Source organism: Pelmatolapia mariae, linkage group LG9 (genome assembly GCF_036321145.2).
Source record: "Pelmatolapia mariae isolate MD_Pm_ZW linkage group LG9, Pm_UMD_F_2, whole genome shotgun sequence".
Taxonomy (NCBI): Eukaryota; Metazoa; Chordata; class Actinopteri; order Cichliformes; family Cichlidae; genus Pelmatolapia; species Pelmatolapia mariae.
In genome coordinates, this window is record NC_086235.1 from 21,909,290 (window position 1) to 21,924,831 (window position 15,542).

General features: G+C 42.8%; 1 protein-coding gene across 3 annotated transcripts in view; it reads left to right on the top strand.

Annotated features, from left to right (window-relative positions):
- The first annotated feature begins 441 nt into the window (after positions 1 to 441).
- Positions 442 to 15,542, top strand: part of sema5a (sema domain, seven thrombospondin repeats (type 1 and type 1-like), transmembrane domain (TM) and short cytoplasmic domain, (semaphorin) 5A) — a 145,347-nt gene continuing 130,246 nt past the window's right edge. For all 3 annotated transcript variants that reach the window (XR_010094874.1, XM_063484120.1, XM_063484121.1), the window contains exon 1: positions 442 to 917. The gene's annotated coding sequence lies outside the window, so the exon portion shown is untranslated. The remainder of the gene's footprint in view (positions 918 to 15,542) is intronic.

Here is a 15,542-nt window from a genome sequence, read left to right on the forward strand (position 1 = left end):
ATTGGTAGCTGACTCAAAAAATCTATAATATATGAAAAATTAAATTTAAGCCCTCTGAAGAAGGATTATATTTCCAAATGTAGCTGAACGCACCCTGAGGATTCAATGCAAATGAGTTCAATTTAAAAAAGGGAGGGAGTGCTTTTCAGATTATGACATTGACCTCTGACCTTCATGAAAGAGAAGATCTAGAGGAGATTTTCACACCTGAAAACAAGTGCATGACTAAATAAATACGTTTAAAAAGAAAGAAAACAAAAGAAAAAGCTGAAGATCTTCCAAATCTGTCATCCCACTTGTAGCTCCAGCGCTCAGTGAGCTCTAGTCCTATCCTCCACCTGCAGGACAGCTGTGCGCCGCTGCCACGTCTCTCCTCGCTGCTGCTGCTGCTGCTGGAGTGGACGCGCAAAGTGGGGGCGCAGTCCTCAGCCATCAAAACCCTGCTCGCAACCCTGCGCAGCTGTAACCGCCAGCAGCACCGGGCGCATCAGCCGCCTCCGCTCCTCCCGCTCCTCTCGCCTCTCGCACAGGCGCTGAGCGTTTTAGCGCAAGGAAAGTTTTGCGTTTAACGCGCCGTCGCTTTTTCGCCACACAGCGGAGGCATATCGTCTGTGGCGCAGCGCGACAGTGCGGTGTCCGATTACAGATCGTGCGCCGAGGAGCCACCGGCACCAGAGCGCTCCTCCGTCGGAGCAGAAATAGCACACGGGGCTCCTCAGGAGGTACAGAGACGGCACCATCTCCGTTTAACCGAGTTTTACCGAGGTCCATTTCTGACCAGAGGCACAGCTGAAGTGAGGATATTTTCTCTTTAGATCATCTTTGCTTTCTGTCTTTTTCCTCTGCGCTGTTCTCACCGGGACAAGACACGCAGCTTCGCTCCCTACTAGATGACCGGGAGTTGGACACCTCACTTGGTAAGACATGAAAAATAAAAAGCGTTTTTTTATTTTATTTTGAGCTCTGCGCCAGTGTTGATGTTATTCAGATATGCTTCTGATTTCTGCATTTCTTAACATGTTTTTCTCCTGATCACAACGGACGACTTTAACTCACCTTTAAATGACATTTTTGTACCTAAATCACACGTTAACATGCGTAAAAAATCCAAACAGTATCCGGCAGGATGGGGATAGGGTTGCATGCCTTGGAGCACATGCCTGCACTTCACCACAATAGGGTAAATAATCAGTTTTAGAAGTTTTGCATTGTGCTCTGCGACGACTCGCCGCTTGGTGGTGCTGGCAGAGTGCGGCCATCAGCAGGTACCTCACAGCTTTCATCAGATCTTTACATCTCACACATTCGCAGCAGTGTCTGGCTTTTCGCTTTCCTCTTTCTAATATCTCATTACAGCTGATTAGGGTTTCATATCACGACCGATCTAATAGCTAAGCCTCTGCTTCATTCACTCCTTCCCACTTATTTTGGGAGATGCTTGGAAAATATGTGTTGTGTCACAATTTTTAAAAAGAAAACAAATAAGGGGGGAAAAGGGCCAACAGTATAGCAAATGGCAGTGCACCAATCCTGAAAACGTCAGTGGCTTCACAGGAGACAAGTTGTTGAATTTTCACATCCACATCTTCTTTAGTTATCCATTAAAACAAAATCTGATGTTATTCAAGGATTTATTCCACTTATTATTGATATTATTATTATTTTTATAATAAACGTCCTTGCTTTTTTATGTAATGTTTTGCTCCTGCTTTGATAGAGTAAAGATTTCAATTTCTGCAGCTTTTGTTGAATTTTTCTTTCTCACCGTTTTGATTCCACAAGAATGAATGAGTGCCCTTTGAGAGACACTGATTTTCCGCGGTTTAATGCTAGTAATTTTCATTTAATCACAATAACAAGATGTGCCAAGTTTATTTCATTCTGCTGATCTCTTTGTTGAGGTATTCAAACTTTTCAGCCGTGCACCTCAAATTTAATTCTGCTCACTCACACATTGCACAGCCAGAGCTGTCCTTGAAGGCTTTTTTTTTTTTTTTTTAAACAGGATTTTGTAAAACTATCAAAAAAAAGAAAGAGAATTTATTTTACTATTGGAATAAAAGCTTCATTTTAACTTTTCTTATGCTGAAAAAAAATCAAGCGAGCAGAACTCTTCCACAAAAGCCAAACTGACATGGCATTCATCATATTCGTCAGTGAGTTGGTTAAAAAATGAGAAAGGACAAGTTAAATATACTGAGGGATCTGCTGTGAAGGGGGAAAAGAAGAGATGGAAAGATTTCTGCTGTGAGGAGTTAATGTATGTGGTTCTGCTGCTACCTCAATGCCCCTCACGAGCCTGCCCTTGCAGCACGTTTAGAGGGTTGCTAATCTCCAACTGTGACTATGCTGATGAGTGTACATTATAATTGTTAACTAAGCTGCTTTTCCCCAATGTTTTTCCTGGCCTGAGGCAAACACCTTTTACAAAATCGTGCACATTTTTCTCACATGTCGTGTCCAGAATGTCCAACCCACGCCAAACTCTTTTCTCCATTCAGACTCGCTGTTTTTAACGGTTCTGCAAGTTTTTTTGGGATGTCTTTTAAGTATTGACCTTAAGGATGCTGGAACTCATCTGTGCCATGACACCAGTGGAAATAAGTGACCATCATCCAGATGGAAGAATTATTCAGGCCTTTTATTAGATGCTGGAAGCTAAAATCCCTTTGGAAAAGAAAAAGGGGAAATAAAAGGGGAAATAAGTGCTAGGAAGTTTTTGGGACAAAATTGCTTGAGAAATATTGAATGGAGAGAGGAAAAAAAGAAAAATGGTTCAGAGCTGTAGTCATCAGTTTAAAGAGAGAAAAAGTAAACAATTAATTGAGGAAACTGCCATTTACTTTGAAGCTTAATAAATCCTTTAAGTAACTTTTAATCCAGATTAGTGGTTCTAGCTTCTCAGATGTGAACATTTGCTGCGTTTTCTTGGTCTCTGATAAAAGTGCATTTGTTATCTTTGAGTTTTGGACGGTTGCTTGGACAAAACAGGAAAAACTGCGTTTGCTAATGATCATTTACAGGGGAAACTGTAATAAGCAGTATTTGTGGCGTGCAAAAACCCCCCACCACCAACTCCTGCACTGACAGAGAGACGAGCAGCAGGCTCACATGAGCCCATTGTATGTAAACTTGCTCCACATTCCAGCGCGCTGTGAGGAGCAGCATATGATTAGCCGTGATTGATATTTGTGTTGCGTGGGGAGTTTGCCTGAGCGCTGACACAGTTCCCCAGCAGAAACACAGCAATTAGTCCCAGCCTGAAGATGTTCTGCGATGAATCTGGTGGTGTCGGAGCACGGTGAGACTGTGTGGTCACCGTGGAAACTGACTGAATGACAAGCCCCATTGTTGTCGACCTTTGTGATTCAACATCCCCTCGGGGGTCGAGCTCTGTTGGGAGGGAAAGCGAAAGGCATTATCTTGCACGTGCAAACTAAACAGCCATTAGCCTCTGGCCTCTCTAAGGCCCCATTGGTTACTTATTTGTGTGACACCACCAAGATGGGGTTTTGTTATAGTTTGCCTCTGTACACGCAGCCTCACAAAAGATGTGAGTTTATTGGGTGAGAATTGCATGGAAGGCCAGATTTGACTAATTCTCCCCAAATGGATGATTTATTGCTCCTAAGAAAGGAAACTTGGAGTCGCAAACAATAGCTGAAGTGGTTTTCTGCTCATTCCCGCTGTGCTTTGTCCTCAAGCTACCACAGGCTATTTATACATTACAACCACTTTGCCATTATCTCATCCCTCCTCCTTGGTCCTCCTGCCACTTTTGAGTTCAAGACTGTGGCAGCTCCAGAGAATCATCCCACATGTTGGATGACTGTTTAACTTTATAATTCATTTTGAGGGGAGTTCAGTGCCCGTTTGTGCCATTTCTGACCTATCCTGACACAAAAGAGAAAGTTGCCAGGGTGAAACTAAGCATTTTTTTCTCCTTTTCTTTCTTTTTCGCTTCTGTCATTGTCAGTGATACAGCGAGATGGTGCAATGTTGCTATGGCTACTCTCAAGGTTTCCTACCGGGGATTTGAAAGGCTGTTGAGAGGAAATGAAAATGTTGGCAAAATGAAAGTTTATCAGCCACGCCACTTCTGTTCTTTAAAGGCCAAAGTGTCCTAACAGTTGCCACAGACAGTGCGAGGAAGTTATGAAGTGGGATGCATAATGCAACCCCAAAGCATCTGTTGTTTATCCTCACAATAGTCGACGTCTCTGTGTGCCGCACGGAGATTCGAGTCCCTTTCCGTCAAGGTCAGCCGTGAAAGGTTTGACGCTTTTTAAAAAACGAACATGGCGCCATTTTTTCCAAAACTCACGTTGTGAGTCTGTTTTCCTGCGAGGAATATTATATTACAGTGCTGCGCAGTCGGAGTAAAGGGAGCTAAAGTAAAAACAAGGCACGTACAGGTGCAAAATTAAGACTGACATGCAAAAGAGCTGGAAATGAAATGATAAAAAAGTGCACGTGTAAAAAGAGACACACACACACACAGACATGCACAAGCACACCAGTTCTCTGATGGGACCTATCCTTGTAAAACAGACAGAGGAAGCTGTGGTAATTTCACACTGCATGCTAAACAGCAGAAGCAGCGCAAAGGCAGGTGTAGGAAATAATTTGAGTTCAGAGTGAGGCAGGGAGGTGCGAGCGAGCGATATGTGATCCTGGATGTGCTATTGCTTCTGCTGCTTGGATCTAAGAGTGAACGCCTGCGGTTTGAGTTAAACATCCCTTCGCATGTCCACACGTCAGAAGGAATTAGCACCACTAAACCAGCCGTCACTCGCCAGCACAGCTACACTGCATTAGCTCTGTCCCCCTCTTTCGCGACAACCTCCAACCCCACTCAGATAGTGGAGGAATCTGTCTTTTAACCACGATGCCAGCGCAGGCGAAACACAGAGCGGACTATTTGGGTCATGATTGAATAATCCCCAAAGCCTCTTTCTCCCTACTAAGGATCAAGCTGAGAGGATGTTCAAAAGGTTAAACAGAGAGGGCTCTCAACTTTCACTCTTTTTTTGTGACATCAGGAGAGGCGATTATTGTAAACTTTAAGTTTCGGAGTTTATTGTAGTCTTCCATTTACACTTGTGTCGGTATGAAGCTAGCCAGGAGAGTCGCTGAGAGGTGGGGGTAGGATGAGAAGGCGGGAGTGTGGAGAGAGTGTGTGATGAGGTGTAATGAGTCAGGGGAAAAGAGGTGAAAAGAGGCTTTTTTTTCTTTAAAAGGGAGGCTGGGGCAAAAAAAAGAGTGGAGGAGAAGCTTTGCTGGTCTTTGTTTATTGACTGATTGAGTGCCACGGGGCCGTTTGAAGGGTGAAATGAGTCATGAGTTGTCACCAAACACACATGCAGACATACACAGGGGGAAATACACACTTTTCTCCCTCTACGGGCCGTCACCCTGCTGTATTTCTCTGGAAGATGAATGACTTTGAAGCATGAATGAGAGGATCATTTGATAGCGGCGCTCAGCTCGTATATTTCCCCTTTTGTAGGAGCTTCTTCTTTCAGGCTGCAGCTTGTACCTCTGAGATGAGAGCAAAACTGGACTGCCTCCTGCGAGACTTTGAGACTCTTTGCTATGTATAGTCACAACTAAATTAGGCGCCCACCCACTACTAAAGCAGGCCCATGTGTGTGATTTCTGCGCTTTTATTTGTGTTTACCGTATGCCTTCGAATAAACAGGAGACTATGTAGCTCGCAATCGGTCGCGGTTTTGAGTTTTGTTTTTTTTTAACTCCTCGTGGGACCAAAATGCTTGCTCCTTATCTTTATGGAGCATATCATTATACGATAAGAAGCTCTTTTGATGTGATGCGTTTAGTACTATCGGAGCTTCATCTATCGCAGCGCCACAAACAGCCGGAGAGGCTCTAATTTGATCAGCGAGAGGATATAAATACAGAAAATACTTTAATCTTCAGCAAATGAAAACATTTATCTCTACTTTGAAATCATTACGATGGGCTAATCAGTGCAATATCCTCGAAAAAAAAAAAAGACAAGAAAAGGAAAGGAAGAAAAAATATTCAAGTTGCAAGAGGATGCTTCCCTCAGCAGATGAATGAGGAAACGGAATTACAGAGGGTGCTATATTCTTTTTTATCCGACCTCATATGAAAGTTTGCGATAACATCTAAAAAGATAAAGCGGCCCACTTCTTGTAGTTTGGCCACGCGGGGAAAAAAATGGGAATGGAAGAGAGATGCAGAGGGAGATTAGAGGAGAGACATAAAGAGAGAAAAGGAGAGGCGACAACGCAGATATAGGTGAAAAGATAAAAGCTTAAGTTTGCCCAACAAAGAGGGGAGGTGCCTGCTTTTTGAATGGAAAAATAAAGGGCAGGGGAAAGAAAACTGAAGAAATGGAGATAGAAAGGGTGATAGGCAGATGAGCAGACAGGCAGGGTGAACGGGTCTGAGGGAAATTGTTAAGTGTACAAGGAGGAGGTTCCCTCAAGAGGCAGCAGTCTAGTCTGTTCCCAGATGCATCTGTCTGCTGGATTCAGCTGTCAGTGCAAGACGTCCTCAGAGAGGGAAAGAGGGGCAGGACAGGACCGGACCAAACAAGACAGAGAAAAGAGAGCTAAGACATCAAGAGAAGGAAAGATGATGAAAGACAGGAGGCAGAGGAAGAGGACAGGTGATAGAAAAGACTAAGGCAATGGAAGGGAAAATTGGTATAAAGGTTATATGTCTATGTCACTTTTCAAAATCCTCAAAATCTCTACTTTTACACTTTCAGATCTGTCCTAACTGCATTCCTTTACTGTCTCATCACAAAAAACCCCAAATGTTTTTACCACAAAGATCAGAGAAGCTCATTTCCTTGTCCCAGCTGCCTCAGTTTAAAGCAGAAATTTGGCAGTTTTTGCCAAATAACTGCATCCCGGGTTGTGGAAAATAGTTAAGAAGTTTTTAATTCTGAATAAGTTGACACAGCTTCTCCTTTTTTATGCTTTTACAAGTTTCTAATCCACTCTACTTTTGGAAATATGCGTCAACGGCTGTTTTGTAGCTACTTCTTCTTCTTTTTTTTTTTAGATCTTATACAAATACCCATAATCAGCTTTAAAAATATGCTTCAATATAAGAGATTAAACAAATAGCTCCCAAGATTTCTTGGCTTAAAAACTACACTGCATTTGGGCTTCTTATTGTTGGCAGTTCCCCCAAAGAACCATTGGCTTTTATCGTCTAAAATTTTACACCAAAAGATGAAAACGCCACAAACCAGAACAAATCCAGAACAGAGATTGTCTTTCCCACACTGCTTATTATCTCAGGATTATACTTAGATCACTCTTATGACCCTTTGGCGCTTACTTTGAATACCTGTGGACCAAATATTTAACATCATAAAAACCAACCACAATGGTAGAACACTTTTTCCACACTGATCCATTATTACTGCTTATCTAAGGTAATCATTTAATTGGATCCATCCATTTTCTACTGCTTTTTTAATTCGGGATAGCAAGGGGTTTTGAGCCTGTCCCACCTGACATATTGTAAAAGGCGGGGTACAGGTCGGCAGACTATCACAGGGCCAACACAGGGTGACAAACAACCAGTTAGATTTACATTCACGCATACGGTCAATAATATTAAGGTCAATAATAATAGGATCATATGTAGTAATAACTGATTGAAGAGTTTTTCTGTGATGAACTATAATTTAATTGTTGTATTGGTATTTTAACTTGTTTAACTTTTTTCACACTTGCAGTGTTTCATCCATTTAGATCGAACTCTGGTCCGTTTCCCCCCTGGGTGTGGTTCATTTATGCAGGTGTGAACAAAGTAATCGTGGACCAAAGCAACCGCACCAAGACCCATTGGAGGAGGTGGTTTTGGTGTGATTCCAAATTAACTCAAGAGGCGTTCGTTTATGGTGTGAACGTGAGCCAACCTCAATCCGAACCAGCTACCAGGTGTACGTTTGAGTTAAAAAAAACGTCTTGTAGCCATGGATTCGTTGTATTCTGGGATGTGGAAAGGTACTAGAAATGTGCAATGGTCTGTAGGGGACAGCAACTAGCCGTGAAAGCAAGGTAAATTCTCTGTGTTGTCCAATAATCAAAAACACAGCACCTTCTTCCTGTATTTACTTTTGTTGCTCTCAGTCCAGACACGTCTGGCCAATGAGTGGACTGAACATTCTTACTTGGATTTTTCTCTGTGTAGAAAAATCAGGAGGAAAAGCTTAAAGTTTAGTAAATAGTAAACAAACTATAGGTTAAAACACTCTTATGTGAATGATCCCAGTACTGCGTGAGGTTCATGCAGCTGTTTTTAGCCTGACTGAAGGACTCATGGAATTAAAAGCTAATATCTCCCTTAAACATGCAAAAGTGAACAACAAAGGTTAACAACATCCATTTGTCTATCAAAAATCAGTTGTCTATCAATTCCACAATGTATATAACATCGAAACACTTACAAATGTATTATGTTTAATAAAATACCATTACACAAAAGCAAGAAAACACAGTCGTGTGGCAAAGAGCTCCTTCGCATGCACCCATTGTTTTCAAACCTTTTTACCGGTCTGTGTGGAGCTTCAGTGCGAATGTGTAGTCTACCCGGTCATAGGCACAATGCCTTCTCAGTTCTGAAGGTGAAACCACACAGAGGATGTGTGGTCCGATCTAAACCACCAGCAGTGAGTAACAAACCACTTATTATTCCTTCTGAATAACATTTCATTCTTACTTGAATAAACCATTAGGAAGAATGAGCCCTCAGCTGGAAACTGTGTGGATGCCTGCCAGGAGCAGGTACCTTATTTTGTAGTTTTTCAGCATGTTGAGCTGGCTTGATTTTTAATATTACTATTGTTGTTATTATTATCTGCGTATAAGAGGATGTGGTCATTTGGAGATGACTGCTGTTGCACGCAGGTGAGAGTTTGATTTCACGGGCTAGTTTGTTGTGGAACATTAAGTCGAGCCAGGTACTGGGCTTCAGCGATAAGGATATCAGTTGCTCCAAAAGACAATGAGTAATTGTAGAGGTATTGCCATCAGTATCCTTTTTTTTTTTCCACAGACAGTGTAATACAGTCATCTGATTATGCTGAAACCAAAGAATGTTTCTATTCTGCTCCGGCTCTATTGTGTTGCTCAGTTCCCCAGAGAAGTGAGTTACGTTCAAGAGTTGTGCTGACTCTCTGCCTGTGCTGCTTCCGCCGTGCTGCCCTATTGGGACTGAAGAGGATTGTTAAAAGATGCTTTAGGATGAGATGAGATGTTTTTTTTCCTCCCCTCCCTCCTTGTTCCTGCATAGAAAAAAGAAAACTCAAATACAAGGAAACTCCAAAGCGCCTAAAACACACATTGCATTGTACACGTAGTGTAAGGTGTGTATTGTGTGTTTTTCTGTGGTACGGAGGAGATGAGCTTTAAACCCTGCAGCATCGCGCAGTGTAGGCTGAGATTCGACTAAGGAAAAGAAACACAGGCTGTCAGATGGAAAAGTGAAATCAACAAATAATTCCCTGAGAATAGGCAGAGAGAGTAGAGGCAGTAACAAAAATATCTCTGTGTACAAATATGAGGAATAGGAATACTTCTGCTCTTTATTTCACATGCAGCTCAGGCACATATATGCAGGACTCTGGAGGTCAAGCAGGATGCAGTGGCTCAAGAGGAAAGGCTCCGATTTCACTTTCTCAGGAATGGGTTTGGTCGCAACCCCGGCCTGACCCTAAATCTGACCCCTCCTTCCCAGCTGCCCTTTCAAATACAGATACATGCAAAAATGGAGGGAATGTGCACAGATGCAACAAAATCACAAATTTTGCACAAAACGAAAAGCCCAAGTTTTCCTTAATGAGCACGAGCTGAGATCAGCTCAACAAAATAGATTTTCTGTTGCAGGTAAAACCCTCCGCAGTTGTTTTTGATTTAAGCCTCAGAACTCTTCAGACAGGCGCAGTGAGCGAGGGAACTCCTACGCAGAGGATAAATTTCCTCTGGACTTGCCCTGCCGCCACACTGTGTTGCGGTGCTCCTCTTGTCATTAAAAATAGACTTCTGCCCTTATGAAGCCAGGGGCCCCGTAGCATCCTGATCTATTTTGTGCTTCACGCTGTTCCCCAAGGGCTTTCTGGGTGGAAAAGTACTCCCATCACTGCAACAGCAGAGGGCAAAAGGGCACCCTTTCTAGCAGGGTCGACATCGTTTTATTGACTTTAGAAGAGCACACAAAAAAAGGAGTTGCATTGCACAATGTGAAGAGGAAGCTGTTGCTAGACACCATCAAGCAGCTGATACTCAGGAGGTAATTGTGCGAATAAAGCCCATTTCTTTCTTTTTAATGTCTCCGATTGTGTTACAAAAGCCTGAGATATGCATCTGGAGATCCACAAACCATTCTGGGTTGTTTTAGAGAAAATGAGACATCTCTTCCTCCCTTTCCTCAGCCCCATTACAATATCCACCCTCCTTCTCACCCTGCACTGAAAACCATAATGTTACTGCTATATTCATCCCCAGAGGGAAGAAATCTTTTTCGCTTACCTTCGTCTGATACGGGGGAAGGTCAGGGAGCACAGTCACGATTCAGTAACTCACTGAGGGGTGCCAACAATCCTTCTTCCCACTTTAACTCGGAGTGTTTGTGTGTTAATTACATAACAGCAGAATTTGGAGCCGTTTTGCTTTCATTTATTGCTGAATTATATTTGGCTTCCAGCAATTAGGAAAATAAGATAATCTATATAAAACTGTCATTCCATTTTACAGGGACGCTGATCCTGATTTGTCTTGTCTTTTAAACCCAGTGTGCTTCTTAGCCTGTCTGCAGTTGCTGCTGCCTCTGCAGGCCACTTTGCTACCCACCTTTACCCCAGCCCTTCCTTTTTATGTTGACTCTAACTCCATCAAAGCCATGTCTTGTGTCCGTGATGGCTACTCTGTTCTGTATTCTTGTTTTTGCTTCCCTCAGCTTCAGGCTTTATATGTATGCACGTGGAAGGGCAGAGAGGTCCCAGAATAGAGCCATACCTCTAAATATAATTAACTGCAGATAGGATACTAATCTCCTTTGAATGAAAGTATCTCTGGCTGAACTAAAGTTCAAGGAAATCCTCTGTTAAAAAGAACTTTTTAAAAAAGTTTACTAAATTTGTGATGATAATTGTGTTAATTAATGGTGATCACAGTAAAGTCAAAAAATAATTAGAGTTTGCCATGATTCACTATGGTGGCTGTGGCAGATCACCTAATGTAATCTGTCACTGTCGCCAACACAGTTGCACACCTGCGCTGACTCCTTATATATTTTGATTAACACTTTCTCCTTCCAAATGTATGCTTCTTCTTAGCCTGGTTTTTAAAACATATGTGGACGCGTGCGCGATCCTCAGCCTCTCTGGGATCCAGGGTTCATCGGTTTTAGCTGAAGCAATTATACTAATTGGCAGATTACGCTTACGTTATTTCTTCTTTGATTCTCACTCTTTAGTGCTACTTACTTACCCCCCCCCCTCCCCCCACTGTCAGTGTAAATCGATGACATTCAGAGTTCTCGCTGAACTCCTGAGCTTCCCAGACGCCGCTAAAGCCAATTAGTTGTTGGCAAAATAATTAAAAACACCTTCAGCACGACATTCAAAAATGTCTCAAACACATCAATATTTAGCCGCGGAGCATGATTAACGGGAAGGAGGCAAAAGGATGTTAATTACAGTTTACAGTCACATGATTTACTGCTATTGTTGTAAAGCATTGGCAGCAGAACGTACCTGGACAATTACGCAAACTCTTATCTCTGCCTCAGTGACTACACTATAATTTAGCCGCACGTCTGATTCGGCATCTGATTCCTCCCAGTCTGTCACTCAAAATTACCCATTTCTTTTTTTCTTTCCATCGTGTACACACACACACATATTGTGGCGTCCTCTCCTTAAAAAGAAGATAAATATTCAGCGGTTTCATTCTCCAGAAAAAAGACAGCTTTCGTGCCCACACGAGAAAAGCTTAACATTTCTAGCCATATATGCAGCGGTGTGGATGGTGCAGAAGGAACAAAGTAAAAGTGAGTGTAGCCTTGGTGAGTTTAGAGGTTAAGAAGTAACATTGTAGAAGTTAAGCACACCTGGAGGCCACATGTGGATTACCCCGCCCGCCTCCACCAGCGTCCCCGGGTTGCAAAACTCCATCGTCATCATTACAGCTTAGGGTGGAGGGGATCATTAAGTCATTATTTATGTGCTTTCTGCTGTTTTATCACCTCCAGACACCGTCTCACAGTGCAGACACCCACACTCACAGTCCCAGAAGAATAACATAATTGTACGAGGCAGCCAGGGGGTCCCGTCTAATAGAAAAAGTGCAGACATTAACAGTCTGGGCCAGCTGTAGATACGATTCAGGCCCCCCCACCCCCATTAGGCTCATTTACACCTAGTGTTGTTTGTGTTTATTCACATGCTGCTCCCAGAGTGAGTCTTCACCGAGGTGGCAGAGGGGAAGTTTTTACAGGCAATTTCCCCTTTACAATAGTGGTAGTTTACTGGACAAGCCCAGTTAAAAGCACGCTGCAAAACAGAGCGCTTTAAAGTCAGCAGCTTCTTCCCGTCCCCGCAACATGCTCACAGCCTGTAAAAGCAGATACTCTGTCGCAGGTATTTTTGTGCAGACTGGTTTATTTTAAGCTGCACGTCCTTTTTGTCAGGGGACAAATCTGAATCCATTTTCACCTTCTCTGTTGTCATTTCACAGCGTGATGGTTGATTGCAGTCATATGATTGCAGTTTACATTAAACAAAACGATAAAAAAAAAAAAGGATGGGTGAGACTCGAGGTGTAGAGGAGGTGGTGGTGGGGAACAGGCTGTGAAACAGACCTGCTTTGTGCTGCACCTGGAGCCATGGCTCGTGTGAAAGGCCGCGTAGAGTCAGCTCTCTGGACGCCTCGGTCTCCAAATACCGCTATTTCCCCTGGTCTTTCCTTTCCCTTTGCTTTAAAAGAAGGGGCTCTCTTGCTTTCCCAGCTGCGCCCGACCGCCTCAACGTGAGTCTGTTCTGTTGTTTTTGTGTCCTGATTCAATTACCTCCACGGGGCCGCTTTTCCTGACAAGTGCTGGACTGCAGAAATGCGAGAAACTCTTGTTTTATGGCATGTGGTATGTTTGATTTATGGAGATCCCAGGAACTCCTCACAGCAAAGCCACACTTCACCTCCAGCCCTTCTTTCCTTGCTCTGAAGTGCTCCTAAACTCCTCTTTGTTTCCACCTGAAACTCGATGTTCTCTTAATCCCCTCCCTCCTCGCTCACTGCTCCTTTTGTTCACACCTAACCTCTAACATCCCTCTTCTCTTTACTCCAACCTCCTCCATCTCTGCCCTCTCCCTCAATTTTATCTCACCCAACCTCTACCCTTCATCCTCTCCTGCATCTCCTTCATCCTCTGTTCTTGTATGCATCTCATTATTACCGGCCTCTCTCCAGTAATCTACCTCAAGTGACCCTCAACGACTTTCTCGCCCCATCTCCCTCTCAACTCCTTCGCCTATCGCTGTAGAAGAGTGGGTCAGTGTGAGACTCAAGGCCATTTTCTTTGTGGAGTTTCAGCCTTTCAGTCAGTTGAATAGCTCAGTGCCTCCGATAAATTACCGGCAGACACACTTGCACTCGCGCACATTTGCACACTTGAACAAAAATAACACGCACAACAGATATAACTGATGCAGGCATCCACTCGCTGGAGAGTGATTTGCAGTAAAGTTAGGACCTAAATTCGTTCTGACTTCATCTATCGACTCCACGCGTTTGAGTGTAACCATGTGATAATTCCCTGTGACGGTATTCTGTAGGACAATTCGGCTTACTGACACAAGACGGAAAATCAGAAGAGCTGCCTGTTCACATTTCACCACGAGAAAAGATTTATACTTTGAGTCGATAAAATCGCAGACATTACAGCAACAAAAAGTAAGAAGATCTGTTTGAAATACCGCTGCCGTTTTTGATAACATGCCACCCGCCTTGACACGGAGGAGCAAATTCATTTTACAGGATTCAACAACTCATCTCTCTGAAGCAGTCTCTTTGTAAACATTTGAAGTCGCTTTTGTTTAGCAAAACAGAAATAATGTGGTCAGGTGATCACATGACAACAGTTAAACGCGGCATCTTTACCAGCCTACACTGAGAAGAGCGCTGTGGGTGACCGCAGATTGCCGAGGCTTGCTGGGCAACCAGACGAAAGACCATACTGAAGCGCCGTTGAACCTGCTAATTTAGCTGCTGTCTGCGTGTGACAGTTATTTGTGAAACAGGAGGCTGGCAGAGTGTATCGTGCTCGCAAATTGCTTTTGTGAAACATGCCTCTTGGTCTCAAGTGAGCCGATTGGTGGCTCTAATAACCAGTTTGGGTGCGTATTTCAGCAAATTACCATCCCAAGTGATCGTCTCGCAGATCATAGAAAAAATAAATTCCTCTTTAAGGCGCTTAATATCATTGTCCCCCTTGTCATTTGTCCAATCCGTTTACACTGATAAATCCAATTTCACACACAGAGAGGTTTGTTTAAACTGTCACGAGGTTGATATTGAGCTCCCTTTCCTGATTTCTTTAAGTTATGATTTGCTTAGCATGTTGCTGATTACCGGTGGAGACGTTTCGCCCCAAATCACATAAGTATAAAAGAAACGCACACACCTGAGAGGCGAGAGTGTGGATTTACTTCCATATTGCCAAGAGAGGCACATTTCTTCACAGCTTCATAATTATCAGCACATAAAGCTGTTTTATTGTATGACTTACAAAAGACTGGGGCAGCAAAAAGAGATTATTGTTACTGTCGAGTCTTCTGCTGGTTATTTCTTGATTGAAGAGATCCGGCATATTTCTTAGTCTAACCAACAGTCCCAAGCCCAAACATATTCTGATTTCACTGATATAAAATAGAACAAAAACAGAAAATCCTCACACTTCAACAGCTAATCTACAAACAAATTAAATCACAATCATATTCTTTTATCTGTAACGCATACACACTCTGATACTTGAGGGTTTGAGTCAATATGATTTTTTGCACAGAGGAACTTCCATGTAAATACTAACTAAGGCCTAAAAAATATGGCTAATAAATTAAAAAATATGACCACTGTGACAGGCAGCACGGTGCTGCTGTAGGTGGTAGCGGGATCTCCCAGTACTCGGTCTTCTTCCCATAGTCTAAAGTCATGTATATTAGGTTAATATTTGATTCTAATTGGCCATAGGTGTGAATGTGGCATATTTTCCAGACCATTTCTCCTGTATTTGATAAGCGGTAAAATAAGTGTTAAGCTTTGAAGCTTTAAGTTTGGTGTTTTCGCCGTCCCAATCTTAGTATTAGCTAATGCTAACTATCTCAGTGTTTAAAGTGCATCCACAGACTCTACAGATGCATTAGAAATGAAATGTTGATGTATAAATAGAGTAATACCAGAATTTTATTGACCAACACAGAAGGCCTTTTAGCACAATTAACTGCACAACAAGCCATAAACACAGTTCAGAGGTCCAGT